This window comes from Chiloscyllium plagiosum, unplaced genomic scaffold (assembly GCF_037043375.1).
Source record: "Chiloscyllium plagiosum isolate Xiang-an unplaced genomic scaffold, Cpla_swu_hap1 HiC_scaffold_1, whole genome shotgun sequence".
Lineage (NCBI taxonomy): Eukaryota > Metazoa > Chordata > Chondrichthyes > Orectolobiformes > Hemiscylliidae > Chiloscyllium > Chiloscyllium plagiosum.
In genome coordinates this window covers 15,985,024-16,001,549 of record NW_028270139.1, presented here as the reverse complement: position 1 = coordinate 16,001,549, position 16,526 = coordinate 15,985,024, and the positions used below count along the sequence as shown (strand labels likewise).

The following is a 16,526-nucleotide window of genomic DNA, read 5'->3' as shown; positions in this document are numbered from 1 at the left end:
TCCACTGTGTACAAAATGTATTCGTTTATGTATTTCACTCTTTACTCGATTGTCTATCTATTTCACTACATAACTACTCTGCTGTCTATGTATTTACTATATATCTAGCTCACTGTCTATCTACTGTCTGTCTAATTCACAATTTATCTAATTCATAGAATACCTAGTCCATGGTATATCAAGTCCACTTTCTATCTTCTCCACAGTCTATTCAGTTGACTGCATGTCTACTCTGCTGCCTATCTACGTCACTGTATATCTACTTCACTATATATTTTCTCCATTGTATGTTTACTTCACTGCATGTCTACTTCACTGTATATCTACTCCAGGATATATCTACTCCACTATCTATCTACTTCATTATCAATCTACTTTACTTTATATCAACACTACTGTCTATTGATTCCACTGTATATCCAAACAATTGTCTATCTATTCTGCTTTCTGTCTACTCCACCATCGATCTGCTCCAATCTCTATCTACAACACTTTTTATCTAGCTCATTGACTATTTAGTTTTTTGTATGTCTAATTCACTATCCATCAACTCCACTGTCTATCCATACCATTGTATATCTACTCTAATCTCATTGACAATCTGTTCCACTATCTATCTACTTCACTGAACTGTATATCTACTCTACTGTCTACCTATTTAATAGTCTATTTACATGTACTCACTACATAGCTACTCAATTGTGTTTCTACTCCACTGTCTATCAACCACCCTGCTAAAATTTGGTATGAACTTCTGATAAAAGCCACTCTGTCCCAGAAATCATAATGCTTTCCTCTTTGTGGGATCGTGTGAGAAAACTCCCCAACAACCTTTTTTTCATATCTCCTGGCACCATGTCCAGTAACACGGCCCAGGAAGGTGACTTAGGCCTTTGTGAACTCACTCTTAGCCAGGTTTATCACCAAGCCTGGCTCTGAAGCTGATCAAACAATTCTGGTAGATGCCCCGAATATTCCTTCCAGTGTGACTAAAAATCACCAGATTGTAAATGTACACCACTCAATTGAGTATCCCAAAAGACTTCATTGATTTGTGGCTGGCACTTTAAACTTCACTGTGTAACTACTCCAGTGTCTATCTAGTCTACTGTTTATTTGTGCTATTGGTGATCTACTCCATTGTACATCTAGCCCACTGTATATCTACACCACATCTCATCCACCATCTATCTACTTCACTGTCCAACTACCTTCCAGCATGTGTCCTCCACTGTCTAACTTATCCACACCTTTCATTCGATGCATATGTGTGCATTGTCAAGTCAGCCGCTGCCGGTGATGTGCAAACAAGGCGTTATTTGCAACGTTTCCGACCTAGCGAGATGTAATCTAAGTCAGTTACTTGGTGAGTCTTTTCATGATGTCCTTTACCTATTTTGTTTTTAATTTCCATGATTTTCGGAGATAAAGAAAATGCGAGTTCTCTGGAAAATAAAACCTCTTCACAATCCTCTCCAGAGGCTCCCTCGCTTTGCGGTAAAACTTGTAATAGCTTTCAAATCTCCCATCTGAACATCTCTGCAAGCCTCCGCTGACACGGTTTTCTGAAATGCTACATTATTACGAGAGATCGAGTTTCTCTGAATCGTCTCATGGTGTCGCGAGTGCTTTGCTGAGCTGACGAGCCGGAGGCAATCACGCAATGAAAGTGCGCTTTCTAGGACACCCAATGCCGTGCTCTGGCGTCGCCCTGTCTGTCCACCACCTTATCCTCCTGCTAAGATCAGCTAATGGAGAACGGCGCATAGGTGTTGCTTAAAATATGAAACACAAGGCGCAGGTAATAGAGACTGATTCAATTTCTCATTGTGACAGCACAGTTGACATACGATTACATGCTGAACCCGATCGTGTCTTTCATAATTTCCAATCCGATTTCTATCCGGTTGTTTAAGGTCGGGCAGGGATTCTCAAAACGGACTTCTGAACTCCGCATATCGACTCTTTGGAGAGAAACGCAGCACTTGATTCAGAAGTGTCAAACTGAACCTATCAATTTCGTGAATGAAAGTGAGTGTGAATTTCACCTGAACAAAAAATTGCTGGAGAAACTCAGCAGGTCTTGCAGCTTCTGTGGAGAGAGAAAAACAGAGTTAATGTTTCGAGTTCAGTTCTGAAGAAGATCGTTGAATTTCTCCAGTTTTTTTGGGGGGGAGGGGTGTTTTTGCTTCAGATTTCCCGCATCCGCAGTTGTTTTGTTTTAGTGAATTGTACTTGTTGGTTTACTGTAGTTGTTACCTCACTGATAACACAAGTCTTCTGTGCACTGCCCCAAGGTAGCTGCGGAGCACATTGCTAATGCTTCATCCGGGCCCCTTTTGGTTTGACAGTTTTGTGCAATGGTCATTCGCCACTGCCACCCCCCCCCCCCTCCCCATCGGGTCGAGGGTCAGGAGGCAGGTCCCCATTTCCTCATCTAGAACGAGAATCGTTGGCCAAACTCTCAGCACACACTAACTGTCGGAGCTGATTCCTTACACACAGAATTGTGTGAAAACATGCGTTTGCAAAAATAAGGCGATTATGGATCCTAGCAAAACAAAACAAGATGAACGCGAAGTAACTAATAATTACACTCTGCACAGTTTTGTTGCTGCACAGGCTATGGAAGGAGATTTGCATTCGCTGTCAAACAAGGTGGATAAATGCAGCCTTCTTTCAAATTATATAAGTTGTATCTAAGCAGTTGAAAATTCTGTACGTGCATATACACAGAGCTCTTGTTCCTTTAGAAAAAGGTTAGAGTTCAGGCAAACAGCACCTAAGCTTATATCGTACACCCAGGCTTCAACTTGACTGCAGCTGTCAGTTTAAGTGTGGTCTTAATGAAATACTTCAGCTGCAAGGCTGTTGGATGCAGAATTGCTCCAAGCCTAAGAAACTACTTTAAAACATTATCTCAAACCGTTACAAAACTAGTAGAACAAGCATTAACCACAATCGTTATAAGCACAAAATAGTGAGAATGCATTGCAATAATAGACAAACAAGAAACATGAGAGGTAATTGAATTTTGAAAATGTACATGTGATTGGACTGGTATCAGTATTAAGAGGAAATGGAGTTTTAAAAGAAAGTGTTGTAATCCTACTGGCAATAAGTGAGCTTCAGTTTGAAAATAATTCAAAACTCCTGCTCAGTGTGTTTTATGGACTAGAAGCTCTCAGGTATCAACCCATGTTGTTCAGGCCAGCTATGACAATTACATTGACCTCTGCGCACTTCGTTTTAATTAAAAAAGACATTTTATGGTTACTGCACTTCAGTTTTCACAAGGAGGGAGCAATTGTGGAGGCCCATAGGCCATTTGGAAATCTCAAAATCTCAAAACAATGTTGAATTTTGACATTTTTATTTCTCCACCAATTTAGAATTTTTGCAGCATTATTTCTCTCTATCTGATTTTAATATTATATTACTCTGACTAGTGTTTGCTTGGACTTTTTGGAATGTAAAAGAATGAGAAGATACTTTATTTAAACATAGAAGATTCTTAGAGGACTTGAGAGGGTAAGTGCAGATAGGTTGTTTTCCCTTGTGAGAGAATCTATGACCAGAGGAATAAGTGGTTGAACATATGCAGCAGAAATAAGGAGAAATTTCTTTTCTCTCAGAGTTATGAATCTTTGGATTGTTTTACCACAGTAGACTGTTGAGGCTGAGTCATTAAAAATTTTCAATTCTGAGATAGACATATTTTATAAAATGATAAAAGAATCAAGGGTTACAGGATAAAGGCAGGAAAGTGGGATTGAAGATTAATGATTAGCCACAATCTTATTGAATGGTGAGCAGCCCAGGTGAGCTATGAGCACAATGATCTATTTCTGCTCCTATGTCTTATGGTCTTATAGTGTTGCCGTTAATATAACAGAAGGTATTGCTTTGAACAGGAAAAAATACATCGCATGATGACTCAAATATGGTACAATAATTGCTAAATATTAAACTTACTAAATTACAAAATCATTCACAATCTGCTCCCTTATACTGGGTATTTCTTTTATTTCTGTCTCCCTTTCTCTCCCTCTCTCTCTAGGACGTGTGACCTTAGCTCATTGTGTGTTGATGATTCATCTTGAGCCAACTTCTTGGATATCTTTGTCAGTGGAGGCTTCACTATCAGTGTCAGACTGAGGACATATGCCTCAAGTCTATCTCATCCAGATTGGATATTGAACTCTTGCTGGTGGCATTATTCTCAACTACATGTCAACCATCTAAACTAACTGCCCCCCCTACCTGTGTATGCATTCTACATTTGCTAGTCTCACATTTCATTTGACTTCCCTCACTATTAATCATGAGTGGCTTAGAAAGCTATAGGAAACATCCAGTACAGCTGGAGGACTTGTAGCTAGGAATTTGTCTCCAAAAACTTTCCACATGGACACTAGAGACCCACATAGAGGTTGGGGTTTCAATAGACATTTCCCTGATTGCCCACTATAGCATCAGTGGAAACTTCACGGAAATTGCCTCAATAGTGATTGCACGAGAGTTTGCAAAGACTCTAGTGTTATAGTGGAAGATTGGGATAATCCTCACAAAATTTCTACCTAAAATCCGTCAATCATTTTTAAAAAATTTAATTTCATACATTTCAATTTCCTGACGTTAAATGGTCTTTGTGTTCTGATTTAGGTTTAATTATCGTTCAGGTAAAAACTTCAGTCTTCAAAATCCGAATAGGATAACCAGCAGCTAAGCAATATAAGTACAAATAGGGCTCGGGTTAAGGACTGATTGGCATGGACTTGTCAGGGTTGGACAGTCCTGCCAAAAGAAGCATTGATCATTCGTGGCACTGGGGATCCATGTGAAAAATTCATCAGAGGCAGCACGAGTAATGGTAACTCAGCAGTTTTCAGCAATATGCAACCATGTAACAATTTTGTATTAGGGCCAGTCAGCAAAGAAATGCTGTGCTTACTGTTACATTGATGTTGCACAGTGTGGAGAAAGAAATGGGAGTTAAATTAACACATGGGAAAACAGGGACAAGCAAATCAGGGCCATGCATTCACATAAGTTTCAGTATCAGGGCTAAGACCAGTGCTGAACCTTTCCCCCACAATACTCACACTGAGAGAAGTGTGTGTTGTTTCAAAATGCACAAGATTTGGGTCTTCATAAGGTTTCATGTTGGCGATTCTATTCTGTCTGGTGCAGGAGGCATCAAATGGAGGAGGCAGGTTATTTTTGAATCTGACTGAAAAAAAATTCCAACTGCAATACTTTGGGAGAATCTTCTGGAATTATTTCCAATTAATATTTTGGCTACCTTGTACCTCCGGCGATTAAGGAACTGTTATAGTTGCATGATAAAATCAGATCGTGGAAAATCTTTGTGCCAGGACATTTTAGTTTTATTCATTTACAGGATATGAGCATCATTGGCATTTCTCATTTAGTGGCTGTTCTTAATTTCCCCAGAAGGCAGTGAAGAGACAACTCCATTGCTGTGAGTTTGGAGTTATATGTTGGCCAGACCAGTTCAGGATCGCAATTACCTTCCTAAAAGGACATTCATTAGGGAGAATATTTTACTAGGCTATGCCACCTCCAGATTACTGAGGTCTGCAGGTGCGGGAGGTGGTGGTTGAGAGTGTGTTGCTGGAAAAGCACAGCAGGTCAGGCAGCATCTGAGGAGCAGAGAATGGACGTTTTGGGCCAGAGCCCTTCATCAGCCCTTCCAGTTGAAATGTTGATTCTCCCACTTCTCGGATGCTGCCTGATTTGCTGTGCTTTTCCAGCATCACACTCTCAACCACCACCCTGAGATTACAACCGCCTGTTACAACTTAGATTGCAACTTTCTTTCAGGTTCTGTGCCAGTGCTGAAGTTTGTACACAGCACAGGGTTTATGATGAAATTATGAGACCTCTTCCATTTAGTAATTTTCCATTTAGTAATTTCAATGTACAGAAAAAGCAGAAGCAAATCAATCATGATTTTCTTATCATTTGTTCCTGGCCAAATCTACTGACTGTATTTTCTATGTTTGACACCTTACCTAGTTGCTATCCTGTAGCTACTTAGACCATAAGACTATAAGAAGATAAGACATAGGAGCAGACATTAGGCCATTCAGCCCATCGGGTCTGCTCTGCCATTCAATCATGGCTGATAACTTCTTCTGCTTTCTCCCCATAACCCTTGATCCCCTTGATACTCAAGAATCTGTCTATCTCAGGCTTAAATATACTCAATGACCTGGCCTCCACAGCCTTCTGAGGCAATGAATTCCATAGATTCACCACTCACTGGCTGAAGAAGTGTCTCCTTCTCTCCATTCTAAAAACTCTTCCTTTAATTCTAAGGCTGTGCCCTCGGATCCTCGTTTATTTTGAGAGGACTTGAATATAAATGTTCACGCAGAGGGTGGTACGTGTATGGAATGAACTGCCAGAGGAAGTGGTGGAGGCTGGTACAATTGCAACATTTAAGAAGCATTTGAATGGGTGTATGAATAGGAAGGGTTTGGAGAGATATGGGCCGGGTGCTGGCAGGTGGGACTAGACTGGGTTGGGATATCTGCTCGGCATGGACAGGTTGGACCGAAGGATCTGTTTCCATGCTGTACATCTCTATGACTCTAAGGTATCTCCTAATTTCTTGCAGTAAAACGCTCGCGCTGTCAACTGGAAAAGGACGCGATGTTTTCCACCGAAAACAAAACAGTCTTTCACCAGGTGAGGTCGCTGCTCTACTTATGACAGAACCCACAGAGAGAACAGGAGCATCCTGCAACTGCGACCTGTTTAATATTTCCATTCCAGAGGTTTTGTGTACGCGTGTGGTTACTTTGAACGATTTTTTTTCTTTGTCTTTCCGCTGAAAGACTAGCAATAACCATTAGATCCAGCTTTCAGTTACTCTGGTAAGAAATGAAAAAAAAAAACAAGTAAACAGCGCTTGCAGTCAATGTTTGAAACTGAAGACTCCGGTTGCTCCATTTCCATGGGCCGGAGCCTGAACGTCTGCTTCTCCCTCCTGGGAAAACGCATTAGCTCACATTTCTCTACTGTTTCTTAACCCAGTACAAAAATCAATGCCACGAAATTTCTAAAAGCAAACAGGCCTTAATAATAGACGCGTTTTTTTTCTTGATACCATCTTTGCAATTCATATTATCAAAGAATGCGCTGGGTGCTTTTCATTAATTACAATATGCACTGAACAAAATAGGCCGTGTCCTTTATTTTGACTCGGCGAATCGCTATTTGCTCCGAATACAGGCTGCTGCAGATTGTGTCCTTTAAAATCGAGCGCAAGATTGTAGGTTTCACAAGATCAAAAGTCTTGGAAAAACTGAGAAAACAAACAAAGGGTTTTCCAAAACAATCTTCTGATGAAGGGCTCCTGCCCGAAATGTCGATTTCCCGTCTCCTCGGATGCTGACTGACCTGCTGTGCTTTTCCAGCACCACTCGAATCTAGACTCCAATCTTCTCTAGGTATCGACTTTATCTCGAAAACGTCGCTACCTTCCAGCTCGGACTGTGTCTTTCTCAAATGTTTGTTTCAATTGAGATTGTTTTTAATGTACATGTTATTAAGGCATCAAAACCGAAAGTGCTGGGGGGAGGGGGTGTTACTCCACAGCCCCCTGCCTGATCTGCTGAGTGTTCCACTATTTTCTGATTTTATTTCGGATTCCCTGTATCTGCAGAGATTTAGCTTTATAGGTCATAGAGTCATAGAGATGTACAGCACGGAAACAGACCCTTTGGTCCAAACCATCCGTGCCGACCAGGTATCCCAACCCAATCTAGTCCCACCTGCCAGCACCCGGCCCACATATCCCTCCAAACCCTTCCTATTCATATACCCATCCAAATGCCTCTTAAATGTTGCAATTGTACCAGCCACTCAACGATAATGGCAAAAAAAACTTTTACTTCAGGCCTCACCGAACCAGAAGCTTAAATATTTACCAAAACTAGAAATTGGTGGAGAATCTTAGCAGATCTGGCAGCATCCGTGGTAAGAAAGCTTCGAGTCCAGCGCTGAAGAAAGGTCACTTGATTTTCTGCTTTTGCTTCAGATTTTCAATATCCGGAGTTCTTTTTGTTTTATTTCAATAGTTGGCTTGTTCTAATGTTCTGATTAGAACAGTGTCGACGACTTTATTTGGGCAAGAGTATTATTCGCGCCTTATATTTTCAAAGCACAAGAGTCCGTGACACCTCGAGATAAAATATGGAAGTCTAAGTTTGCTTGTTTATCAATACTGTCTGTTCACTTTCCCTCTCTTAGCTATACAAACAGCAGTGCTATTTGCTGGATTGCGGGTCAAAGCATGCGTCCGTAAATATCGGCACGTCAAACAATGCAAACAACTCCGAAGTTGTCTCTTTTCACTTACGAAATGTTTACAATCTAAATACATATTAAGTGAAGCGACATGTTCACTATAACTGGGAGAATTGTTGCTATCACAGATGCAAACAAGCCTATAGATTCATTAAAACACTGATGTCACTTGTGATATTGATACCACAATCAATGTACATTGTTAGGTAGAAATAAGTTTCTTATCCTGTTACAGGTTATTTTTATACAGAAACATTCTAGCAATACGACCCTTGCATTAAAAAAATTATTATAAGAATAGTGTTTCAGGTGTAACATAGAGTTTATGTTGTAATAGTCCGATTTAATTGGACATCAATAGAGAACTTACTAAGTATTTGCAAAACTACTATGACAGGAGCAGCTATGAAAATTATGAGTGATGTTTCAAGGTACAAGCGCGTTAAGGGTTATAGTTTTAATTCAGCCTCAGGAAAAAAAAGTCATTTATGACATGGAGAATATGCTACATATCAATAACCGCACCGAGTATCACCTTTGGTATTTATCTCCAGTTGACGTTCTGCTTGAGCTAGCTGGAATATTTCGGTGGAATTACATCCATTAAACATTTCCGTGGATTGTTACAGAGAATTGAGGTAAACTAAACGTAGTTAAAGGAAGACGATCAAAATATTAACCCCACTAACTGGAGAAAAGGCGATTCAAGAAATGCATTTTCACTTATATTAGCTCTGTTGGGATGAGAGTAGCCATGCGGCTATTGTTTAATATTATCAATATCTTGCAATCAGTCACCGTTGCTAAAACAGATTATAGATTCAGAAAGCACTTCTCCAAGCATTTAAATTTACTCCCGAAATTGGATTAATGAAATTAATCAGGAGTTATACTTATTATCATTGCTACTGACCGTTAGCAAATTTATTGGTTGTAAATTTCCTCTAAATTCACCACCGTTTCGCTCTTTCAGATGAGCAGGTACCTGCCCGGCTCGTGTTAACCCATTACCACTTTATCACCTTTCTCTTTTCATGTCTCCCATCCGTCCATCCAGAAATCCTTGCACTAATAAGCCCCTCACGCTTTTTATAAAGTAGCCTATCCTGTTTCCAATAATGCCTTTCCCAGTTAATTCTATCAACTGTGTCAACCATTGTGTTACACGTTCCAGGTTTTATAATGTACAAGATCTACGACGTTATGCTGAGCTTGTTGCGGAGCACACTGGTTGGCCACAGTTAGAATATTGTGACTGTGAATGGAGTTTTGAGTTCTGAGTGTCTCACCGCAAGAAGAAAGTGGAAGTATTGGAGAGAGTGCAGAAAGAATGGATGAAGATTTGAGGAACTTCAGTTGGCAGATGATTTAGAGAAATTAGGACTGTTTACTTTGGAGAAAAGAAGTCTGGGAGGAGATTTGATTGAGGTACTCAAAATCATGAGGGGTCTGGACAGACTAGATAGGGAGAAATTACGGCCACAGGATCTGAGATATAAGTCAGAAAACAAAGGCTTTTTCGTGGAGACAGTGGTTAAGGCTTAGGAGGGAAGAATATTAAGTGGAGGCATGCAAAGAACATTAGACTGTTACTACCTGTGCAACATCGACAAGACATAAGTCAGGTGTTGGTTGGAATACTCCCCACTTGCCTGGATGAGGGCAGCACTCACGAATTTTGACACCATCCAGGACAATGAAGCCCATTTGTTTGGCACCTTACCCACCATTTTCAATCTTCACTCTCTCCACCACAGCAGTGTGCATCATCTGCAAGATCACCCCCATTAACAACACTTTCCAAACATGCAAACTCTACCTTTAGGAAAGACGAGGGCGGCATGGGAACACATGGGAACGCTACCGCCTGCAAGTTGCCCTCCAAGTCACCCATCATCCTGACTTGGAAACACATCGTCGGTTCTTCACTGACGCTGGGTCAAAAATCCAGCAATTCCCTTCCCAAGGCTGCACAATATTAAAGAGTTTGCCAACATTGTCTATCTTATACGCTGCAGGCAAGGATGCCTTGAGGCATGGTACATTGGCGAGATCGAGCAGAGGCTATCGCAAAGGACGAATGGACACCGCACAACAATCTTTGGGGCACAGACAGCCTCACACAGGGCACCAACATGGCTCCAATTGTTAAAGTTCACTTGAGAATATAACTTTTAAAAAGTTCTGGGATTTACATGTGAAAGAATTGAAACCTAAATGGTCATTCTAAAAACTGAGGGACTTAACAAACAATCCAGGTCTTTTTTCAATATATAATTTCACACTGTAAACTTTTGCTATAAATTTTGTGACCTACGAGTTTATACTCCACAACCACCTGATGAAGGAGCAGCGCTCCAAAAGCTAGTGCTTCCAAATAAACCTGTTGGAATATAAGCTGGTGCTGTGTGATTTTTAACTTTGTACACCCCAGTCCAACACAGCCCCCTCCAAATCAATTCTAATTGAAATTGTTATTTGCAGAATCAGTGCCTCGAATGGCGTCCTGCCGGGAACGGTTATTCGATCCTGTGAGTGTGTAGCTAATCTCAGTTCGGGGTACCATTCAGCAGATTGCACAGCACAATAAAGACAAAACAAAGGGCAACCCGAAATGAAACAATTTCAGGAATTCGGGGCAGAATTTATTTTCCATAAAATATACAGACTCTGCGGGACTGTTAAAGTAACATCAAATTTTCCAAGTGGGAACAGCGGGAGCCTTTTCAGTTTCAGAAGTACAATCTGGATTGAGCGCGAGCGTTTGTTGGAAGTGGCAGGTTCGAGCTGAATTGATGCTTTGGCAGGAGAGGGTGAGCATAAAGGAAGCGTACTGTCTCTGCCTTGAAACACCATCATGTGGCAAGCTCAGCAGCTTTAAATTGAGGAAAGGTTTTGACATAAGGGAGAGAGAAAAAAAAGATAGCTCGATTTTAGATTAGATTCCCTTCAGTGTGGAAACAGACCCTTCGGCCCAACCAGTCTACACCGACCCTCTGAAGAGTAACCCACCCAGACCCATTTCCCTCTGACTAATGCACCCAACACTATGGGCAATTTAACATGGACCAATTCACCTGTCCTGCACATCTTTGGACTGTGGGAGGAAACCGGAGCACCCGGAGGAAACCCACGCCGACACGGGGACAATGTGCAAACTCCCCACAGACAGTCGCCCGAGGCTGGAATCGAACCTGGTACCCTAGTGCTGTGAGGCAGCAGTGCTAACCACTGTGCAGCCCCTTGGGCTGCAGATTTCTGCTTTTCTACGTTTTTGCTTCACGTTGCATTCAGAAACGGTGATGGTGAAATAAAACAATAAACGCAATTCATTGGGGCCGAAATCAAAACACAGTGGACACCGGAAATCTGAAATATATACAAGAGGAAATGTTGGAAAGAAGTACCAGATCTGTATAAAGAAGCAGAATTCACGTTTCCGGCTTTTCTGATTGCGTTTTGATCAGAGTGGGATCAAGGTGGGTGGGATATCTGGCCGGGATGGACAACTTGGACCGAAGGATCTGTTTCTGTGCTGTATACCTCTATGACTCTAAGGTCAAAGATGTAACCAGTTTTAAGGAAGAAGGGAGGAGCTAAGAGACAGGAACATATAAAAGGGATAGCGTGCAGGGCTCCCAGTATTAACTGACCAAATGAAGATGGTGTAAAGAAGCCGGCAATGGAGCAGATAGAGAAGCAACTACTGGCTTAGGAGGAAAGATAAGCAGGAAACACTGTAATGACCCCAATAAATGTCATCAGAAGGAGCAGTGCTCCGAAAGCTAGTGCTTCCAAATAATCCTGTTGGACTAGAGCCTGTGATTTTTAATATCAGAAAATGTGAGGGTGGTGATCTTTATGTGCAGAGAACGGTACCTACAATCGCACCTAATCTTTCCACGACACACTCCCGAATAGGGAACGGATATTTGCTGATAACTTCTTACTACTTAGCGCGCTATAGTGACTGCTACTCTCCACCCGCCGTCTCCATCACACTCGGAAACTAGTTTTCTCACCGCTTGATGAAACGCGGCCCACCATTCACTCCCCGAGCATTCCTGAGAGCTTCCTGCCCCCCACCATGTGAATTCAGCCCCCCGCCCCCCCCCCCCCCCCCCCTCCTCCCACTCTGACCTTGGTCTCCTCCTGTGCTGCTGAAACAGAACTCCCGCTAAACTCCGGGAACAGTCCCTCATCTTCCTATTGGGAACCTTATAGTTTATCAGACTTAGTGCTGGGCTCAGGCATTCTAGATCACCGCCTGTGCCGGCATTTTCTAAAAGTCATTTGCAGATGTTTCCACTTTGGTCCTTTATACCTTAGGCAGTCGCATCATTTCTATCGCCCTTCCCGCTGGTGGTATTGTCATTTGATTGTTAATCCAAGGGACCCAAGTAATGCCCTCGGGCCACCCGCAATTCGAATCCCACCCTGATAGAGTCTCAATTCATTTAAAATCTGGAACTAGGAATCCATGGATGCAGTGAAGTGCGCTATTGCTACACACACACAAAATGCTAATTGGAAATTAGCGTGAACATTCAGTGTTCCACGATTGTTGGGGAAACCCCATCTGGCTCAATAACGTCTTTTAGGGAAGGAAACTTCTATCCTTATCTGGGCTGGCCTACATATGACTCCAGACCCACAGTAATGTGGTTGACTCCTAAGCTGTTTTCCGGGTAGTTAGGAATGGGAAATAAACGATAGACAACCCAGCGATGCTCTTATCCCGTGCATGAATAAAAATGCTACCCCTTCATTCCTTGTACCATCATACTTTTAGTCATAGAGTCATAGAGGTGTGCAGCACGGAAACAGACCCTTCGGTCCAACCCGATCTAGTCCCACCTGCCAGCGCCCGCTCCATATCCCTCCAAACCCTTCCTATTCATATACCCATCCAAATACCTTATAAATGTTGCAATTGTACCTGCCTCCACCACTTCCTCTGGCAGCTCATTCCATACACTACCACCCTCTGCGTGAAAAAGTTGCTCCGTAGGTCCCTTCTACACCTTTCCCCTCTCACCCTCTAGTTCTGGACTCCCCCACCCCAGGGAAGAGACTTTCCCTATTTATCCTATCCTTGCCCTTCATGATCTTATAAATCTCTGTAAGGTCACCCCTCAGCCTCCGACACTCCATGGAAAACAGCCCCAGCCTGTTCAGTCATTTTAACCTCCTGTCACCCTTTCACACATCCCCTTCTTTCCACCGACCCCACCAACACCATCCTATACTTGTTTAAACCCCCGTTCTACCTCTCTTTCCAATTTGAACGCACATCGTCGACTAGAAACGTTCACTGCGTTGTTTTGTATTCCCTTTCCACAGCTGCTGACTGGCCTGATGAACGGTCCCAACATTTTCAGCTCTCAGTGCAAAAGTGAAATGTGCCGTAATGCAGGTCCTCTTGCTGCCGTGTCCAGGGGAACTGGTATTTGTCAGCAACCGTTCACTGGGGTTATGAAAAGTGAATGCTATACAACACCGCACATCTCGCTGTGAATTAGAATTTTTTTTCCCCTTGTGTATCAATAACACTTAACTGCAAGGCCAAGTCCGGATGCAATTCATCCCGAGCATAGTCGTTTAGAATTGCTTCGGCCGACATGATTCTTAGATAGATTCGATTCTCTGGCGGTGCGGCAGGTTCATTACCTTCAATAGGCTCGGGGAAATAAAATGCCAAAACACAATCGATGTCCTATTGAATGTGGCATGTAATATTGCCAAGGCATACACAAACTGCGCCAATTGTGAAGAAGTGACTGAATTTATCAGTCGCTCGATAGAAGTCATCTCCTCTTGCTACACCGGCGAAGGAGCACTGGTTGTACATGATGACAACTGTGCCAGGCTAACTGAGGAAAGCGACTTCCTGTGTACGGCTTTGTCGAGTTGTACTGAACGAGATAAGAGCCAGACAGTTTATCCTGTAAATTCTTTCATTCGGAAGTTTTTTTTCTCCCCCTGCTGTCACATTTCATGATGCTTTTGTTTTATTGAAACAAAAACAAACGAATTGGCGTACAGCCCTGATAGTAATGCATCTCTCAAAAAAAAGTTCATTTGAACTACAAGTCAAGACAGATTAATAGACAAGCAGAAGTAATCACGCTCACCTTTCCAAACCCACGGCTTCCTCCCACCTTGATTTTAATACTATTCTACACATGAATATAACCTCATAGGTCACCCACTTAATGAGACTAAGCACCCATTATTCAGATGAGATCAAAGTGTTACCTACGTGGCAAACACGCTTAATAAATGAACAAAAATGCGGGAATAGTGCGAGGGAAGAAAGGAGACGGAAAGTATCAATGTATGTTTCCCGAAATATTCAAGGGAAGTCTCGCAGATTTATTTGTGTTCGGATCACTTTACAAAAACTGATACAAGAGGGCATAGGTTTAGGGTGAGAGGGGAAAGATTTAAAAGGGACCTAAGGGGCAACTTTTTCACACAGAGGGTGGTACGGGTATGGAATGAGCTGCCAGAGGAAGTGGTGGAGGCTAGTACAATTACAACATTTAAAGATATTTGGATGGCTATATGCAGAGGAAGGGTTTAGGGGGATATAGGTGCAATGGTTCCAATGGGACTGGATTTATTTAGGATATCTGGTCGGTATGGACGAGTTGGACCGAAGGGGATATTTCCGTGCTGTACATCTCTACGACTCTATGACAGAAAAGAAGCCGCCTGCTCGGCCCAACGAGGGATGGCAGTAAATGTAACGTGTACTAAGTTTACCCATGCCAGCGAGAAACAAATAGCCGTGCAAACAAGCGGAGGGTCGAGTCTTTAGGGAGCTACAGAGCTGTCCGCTTAGCCAATCCTACCTGAATTAGAATTTATAAAACAGTCTCTGCGGTATGTCTGTAATTATCGATCTACCTTGGGAATTAAAAATGATGCCTGCTTTTTTGAACAAACTGGCTTTGTTATATGAAATATATCTGTCAGCGATGACTTTACCCATAGAGTCATACAACACGGAAACAGACCCTTCGGTCCAACCCATCCACGCTGACCATAATCTCAAACTAAACTAGTCCCACCTGCCTGCGCTTGGCCCATATTGTTCCAAATATTCCTTATTCATTTACTTATCTAAATGTCTTTTAAACGTTGTAACTACCCATGTCCACCAATTTCGCTGCAAGTCCATTCCCACACTCTGTGTAACAAAAAGCCTCGTGCTTTTCTTTCTAATCTTTCTCCTCTCATCTCAAAAATATGCCCCCTACTCTTGAAAGTTCCCACCCTAGAGAAATATATACCTGTCATTCACGTTATCTCTACCCCTTGTGATTTTATAAACTTCTATAAGATTATCCCTCAACCTCCTACACCGCAGTAAAAAAAGTCCCAGTCTTTCCGGCCTCTCCTCATAAATCAAACCCTCCAATCCCGGCCAACATAGAGTCATAGAGTCAAAGGGATGTACAGCACCGAAACAGACCCTTCGTTCCAACTTGTCCAGATATCCCAACCCAATCTAATCGCACCTGCTAGCACCCGCCCCCTCCAAACCCTTCCTAACCCTGGTAAATCTTTGCTGAGCTCTCTCCAGCTTGATAATATCCTTCCTATATTTGACGCTGGCTTTAGATAAAGTTTGCAAACGAAAGTCTACACCTTTCAGGCATCTTTTAAACAGCAGTCCGCAAGGTGTGACAAATAGCACTTGGAATGTGAAAATAAAAATGTCCATTAAAATTATTTTGAATCTACGTGCAGTTTCAGAAATAAAAATAAGCAGATAGTGCTGTGGAAGTCCCAAGCAGAGTTGAAACATTAACTTTGTTTCTCTCTCCACATAAGTTGTCAGATCTGTTGAGTTTCTTCAGCACTTCCTGGTTTTATTTCCGATTTCCGGGATCCTCAGAATTTCACTTTGGTTTCAGTGTAGCTGCAGCACGAACACAAGCGGAACAAAGCTTGACTTCCTTTTTCTGAGTTAAAATTGTGTGACAACATGCTGAAAAGGCCAGAAAGATTGTTCGTCTCCAATTCAAATTCTTGCCTTAGTGGACAGTCAAGAGTCAACTACATTATTGTGGGTCTGAGATTGTATGTAAGACCAGACCAGATAAGGTTTGCAGATTTCCTTTGCTAAAGGACATTAGTAAAGCAGACTTTTTCTTTTAAAAAAACTATAATCTGAT

The 16,526-nt window shown here is 42.1% G+C and overlaps 1 long non-coding RNA gene across 4 annotated transcripts in view; it reads right to left on the bottom strand.

The window, feature by feature from the left end:
* The window catches only part of LOC148152077 (uncharacterized), a 98,288-nt gene that overhangs the window by 67,776 nt on the left and 13,986 nt on the right, over positions 1-16,526 (bottom strand). Inside the window, exon 5 of one of the 4 annotated variants that reach the window (XR_015757221.1) lies at positions 8,021-8,213. The exons of 2 other annotated variants lie outside the window; for them this stretch is intronic. This is a non-coding gene — a long non-coding RNA (uncharacterized LOC148152077). Of the gene's footprint in view, positions 1-8,020; positions 8,214-11,064; positions 11,216-16,526 lie in introns of those variants that run through there. One more of the 4 variants, XR_015757220.1, reaches the window with a different exon arrangement.